General features: G+C 42.6%; 1 pseudogene; it reads left to right on the top strand.

Moving 5' to 3' along the window:
- The first annotated feature begins 480 nt into the window (after positions 1-480).
- On the top strand, positions 481-1,850 carry LOC132239068 (heterogeneous nuclear ribonucleoprotein A1-like; annotated as a pseudogene).
- Positions 1,851-5,248: the final 3,398 nt, after the last annotated feature.

Below are 5,248 nucleotides of genomic sequence, written 5' to 3'. Positions count from 1 at the left end.
CATTGCCTCTCAAGTTAGAATGTGAATAAAATGCTGTATTGTGTTGTTTCTTCAATGTCTCACAGATATTCTGATATAATTGCAAAATTGCTCAGTCAAGCAGTTGTAATTAAAGTTGGCTTGCACTGTGAAGCCATTTTCTGAAGATGTAAGAATAAATTAGTTGTGATGATTAAAAAATGTTAAGAAAATTCTATTCCATAATGATGACATTATTTCAAACCTTTAGAAGTCACCAGAAATTGGGAAATTTGGAGTATTACAAGGGAATAACGAAAAAGTTGTCCCTTTTGACCATACATTAAGCTATTTTGTAATTTTCCTCCCTCCCCCCCAAAAAAGGGAAAAAAAACCTCAAAACACTTTCAACCCAAACCTTAATAATGCTGAGTTTCTCTATGCACCCTAATTGTTCTTGGTCCACATTCCCAGCTGCTTTTTTAAAAAAATTAATATATTTTTTATTGATTTCAGAGAGGAAGGGACAAGGAAAGAGAGATGGAAACATCAATAATGAGAGAGAATCATTGACTGGCTGCCTCCTGCATGCCCCATACTGGGGACCGAGCCCGCAGCCATGTGCCCTGACCGGGAATCAACCCTGACCTCCATTCTTAGGTCAATGCTCAACCACTGAGCCATGCTGGCCCAGCCCCAGATGTTTTTTTGTGATCCAAATGTCTGTTTACTCCCAGAAGAAGCAAGCAAAAGGAAACACTGAAGGACACCTCTTTCGACTTTGACCTTGACAAACATTTTAACTCATTTAACTTCACTGTATTAAGGACCAAATGGACAGCCTTTCTGCTGGGACCCGCCTAGTAAAGCATCGCTGAAGTCTCCCCTCCCAGGGTCGTCATGTCTGAGTCAGAGTTTCCCAAAGGGCCGGGACAGCTGCGGAAGCTCTGTATGGGAGGTTTGAGTTTGAACAACCCGTGAGAGTTTGAGGAGCCACGCTGCGCAATGGAAATGCTCACAGACTGTGTGGTGAGAGGCCCAAGCACGAAGTTCTCCAAAGCTTTAGGTTTGTCACGATGCCACTGTGGAGGAAGTGGGTGCAGCCATGAATGCAGGGCCCACAAGTGGTTGGAAGAGTTGTGGAACCAGAGGGGGCCGTCTCAAGAGAAGATTCTCAAAGACCTGGTGCCCACTTCACTGTGAAGAAGACTTTAGTCGGGGATGTTAGATCTGATGTTAGAGAAGACACTGGAGAGCGTCACCTAAGAGGTTATTTTGAACAGTCTGAAAAAATCGAAGTGATTGAAATCATGACTGACTGAGGCAGTGGCAAGAAGAGAGGTTTTGCTTTTGTAACCTGTGAGGCCCATGACTGTAGATAAGATTGTCATCCAGAAACACCACACTGCGAATGGCCACAACTGGGAAGTAAGGAAAGCCCTGTCCAAGCAGGAGGTGGCTAGTGCTTCGTCCTACCGAAGAGGTCAGAGTGGTTCTGGAAACGTCGGAGGTGGTCATGGAGGTGGTTTGGTGGGAATGGCAACTTTGGTTGAGGAGGGAACCTCAGTGGTCGAGGTGGCTTTGGTGGCAGACGTGGTGGTGGTGGACATGGTGGCAGTGGAGATGGCTATAAGGGATTTGGTAATGATGGACACAATTTTGGAGGCAGAAGCTACAGTGACTTTGGAAATTACAACAATCAATCTTCAAGTCTTGGACCCATGAAAAGAGGAAACTGGAGGCAGAAGCTCCAGTGATGGTGGAGGCCAATACTTTGCCAAACCATGAAACCAAGGTGGCTGTGGTCATCCAGCAGCAGCAGCAGCAGCGGCAAAGGTTTGAATTACTGCCAGGAAACAGAGCTTCGCAGGAGAGGAGAGCCAGAGGAGTGACAGGGAAGCTACAGGCAGAGCAGATTTGTGAACTCAGCCACGCACAGCCGTGGCAGGCCTCGCTGCTACAAAGACATGTGTTAGACAATACTCACGTGAATGAGCAAAAAACTCGAGGACTGTATTTGTGACTAATTGTATCACAGGTTATTTTCACTTCTGCTCAGTGAAAAGGGTAAAGCATTCCGACAAAGCATTTTAATGTTGATTTTTTGTTTTGCACCCATGCTGTTGAGTTGATTGATAAATGCAGTAGTCTGATCGTGATGCTGATCAAATGTGTCTTAAAAAAAAAAAAAGAACCAACTAGACACCCAAAGTCTATAAGGGGCCAGGAGTGAGATTAGGAAACAGCCGTGTATGCCACTTTCACAAGCAGCCTCACAACTCTACACAACTCTGTAAAGCAAAGCAGTTCCATTTCCCACAGGCATGAGTTAGCATCTCACATTTCCCAGGCAGCTGTGCTGTGTGTATGAGGCAACATCTTTCAGTGGTGATTGTCTGCCTGCCTGGGTTTGAATCTGGGATCATGGCTTACTAGCTGTGTAACTTTGGGCAAGTTGTCTACCACTCTGTGTCTCAGTTTCTTTATCTGTGAAATGGGAACAATAATAATACCTCTCTCTTTGGGTTATTGTGAGGCTTATATGATTAGAAGTATGCTTGGTACTCAGAAATGTTATAAGTATCCAATAAATTAATTAACAATAAGAAGAAATTTTTAAAAATCTCTGATGAATCTGTGTGTACAGAGGGAACATTAATATATACATTAAAATATCCAGTTAACTTGAAGGGGTATTGTGAAAGGGGGCCTTTCTGGGTTATGAGACTATAAATATAATAATAACTACCAAATATACTTTTCTCCTTGAGGAATGAGCCCTTATGATTCCTTTTTCTCAGGGATTCCCACTCTCCCTCATCCATTCTCCCATGGGAACAGTACCATTGAGTGTTTAAGGGCGTGAGCTTTGGAGTGAGATACACGTGTCATCACTCAAGCTCTGTGACCTTTGAGCAAGTCTCAGTTTCCTCATCTGTAAAATGGGTGTGAGGTTTAATATGAAAACTAAAAAGGACAAACAAGTACCAGTAAAGCTCTTAACACTTGGCTCAATAAAATTATTATTACTATTATTATTATTACTATTATAAATGTTTCCCCTAATCTCAGGTCATGTTATCCAGACTGAAGCCCTGAAAAAGCAGGGCCTTTATCTCACTCCTCATCCAGGCCCCTACAACGGTCATTTATGATAATCAGCAAGTGATAATTGTTGATAATATAAAGATGATTGATGCTAGAAAGCCTGGAACATTTTTGGAGGACCAAAGAAAGAACAAGAAAAATCCTGGCCTGGAACATCCCAGAAGATCCATGCTGAGGCCAAAAGAGAGGTGGCGATACGGAGGAAGCCTGTGCTTTCCCCATCCAGAAAATCCTTTGGTCAAGAGCCCCATTCTTGATCAAACGGAGCTATTTATTACCTGATTCATGTTACTGTTGAAAAATTGGCTCTGTGTTTTTCAACTTAGTTTTTTCAAGATCCCATTTTCTAGCTTTATATGCACAATAATTAATTACTAAATGAAACACACACACACACACACACACACACACACACACACACACACACACGCGCGCGCGCACAAAACCATCCAAGAGTCTCATTCTTGGCTTTGCCACTGAGTTGCTGGGAAAATCATCTGCTTTCTTTTGGGTCCTGGTTTCCTCATTTAAGGTTATCGGGAAGGTTCTCTTTACCTCTGAGATGGGGAGGGTTCCAGATGGACCCTGGTGCAGGCGGGTCATCCACCATTCAATTCTGGAAAGGAAACCAAACAGACAAGATGAGGAACTTCCTTTCAGCAAATATCTTGTCATTATGCTGATTTTTAAGTCACATAATCAGTCTAAAAGCAAATCTCACCTCAATGGAATTTATAAGAGGATTAGGAAATGGAGAAAATGGGGGCATGTTAGCAAGCCCATTTGATTTAATTTAAGCCCATTTCCTTTCATCCTTTACTGTTCTTAACTGGTTAGGGTGGAGAGCACAAACAATTCATTGGCTTCCGCGCCTGTGTTTAAGTTTCTCTATTCCTGGCTGGCTAATGTCTAACTTACTTTTAAGGGGCTCATCCTTTCAGTTGTGATACTAAAGAAACGTGAATAAAGAATCTCTTTGGAGATGGCCTGGATAACAAGAAAAACCCTGGTTAGGAAAAGACACTTTCCCCAAGGACTCTTTTAATCTCAATCCAGAGAAAAAAATTTATGTCACTTTGACTCACAGCTGTGAGCTTGGAATCTAAAGCCATTTTCTGCTTTGCTATCTTGATTTTTTTTTTTTTCCGGAGATTCCTGCATATGCCAAATAATCATCCTGTGTCAAATGAAATTCCACCCAACTTGGTTGGCATGGAGATAGTTCATTCATTTTTTTATTGTCATGGATTAGAGCAGATTAAATATATTAATGAGAGCTGCTGTCAATTTATCCAAAGCAAGCCACATCGAAATCTCCCTGAGATTTGGCCAAACTCTAGATCACATTGTCCTGTGCAAAAATAAGGCACTTTGAAAGGCATGACGTTCAACTTTTCATCCTTGACTTTTGGCTTTAACCAAGGAGAAGATAGGCCATTAATTAATTTTGAAATTGTACCAACTTTTGTGTAGCTCTTCAGGTGTTTAAGCACTCCCCCATGCATGAAATAAATGTATCCTTACGACAATGCTTCGAGGGAGAATTGTCAACCTGTTAATCTTTTTCAGATAACTTATTTGTTCACTCTTTACAATGTTCAAACTGCAACTTTAATTCTGTCAGTAAATTAGTAATCTTAGTGTTGTCATTATAAATTTAAAATGAGCAAATTGCAATTTGAAGTTTTAGTGGCGTCCCCAAGGTTTGCAGCTGCTCCGCGTCAGTCTGCTGTGGACCCCAGCTCTCAGTCCCAGCTCAGGGGCCAACAACGAGGTGTTCTAATTGTACGTGATACCAAGTCAACGCGGGACCAGCTTCTGAGCCTCAGAACCTCCACTCCCCTCTCTCTGTAAATCTACTGAGGCCCTATTCAGAGTGCTTTCCTTATACTCTTTTAATGGCTTGCTGACCTGCAGTCTCCATTCTGTTTGTGAGCTTAGGGCAAAAACTCTCTTTGATTCTCTAATGCCCAGCATAGTGTCTCTCACGTAGGGGAACTTGATGTCTGTCAAGAAACAAACAGCCCTAGCTGGTTTGGCTCAGTGGATAGAGTGTCGGCCTGCAGACTGAAGGGCCCCAGATTCGATTCCGGTCAAGGGCACATGCCCGGGTTGTGGGCTAGATCCCCAGTAGGGGGTGTGCAGGAGGCAGCCGATCAATGATTCTCTCTCATCATTGATG

The sequence above is a fragment of the Myotis daubentonii genome, chromosome 8, assembly GCF_963259705.1.
Source record: "Myotis daubentonii chromosome 8, mMyoDau2.1, whole genome shotgun sequence".
In the NCBI taxonomy this organism is placed as follows: Eukaryota; Metazoa; Chordata; class Mammalia; order Chiroptera; family Vespertilionidae; genus Myotis; species Myotis daubentonii.
This window is presented reverse-complemented; position numbering and strand designations above follow the sequence as displayed.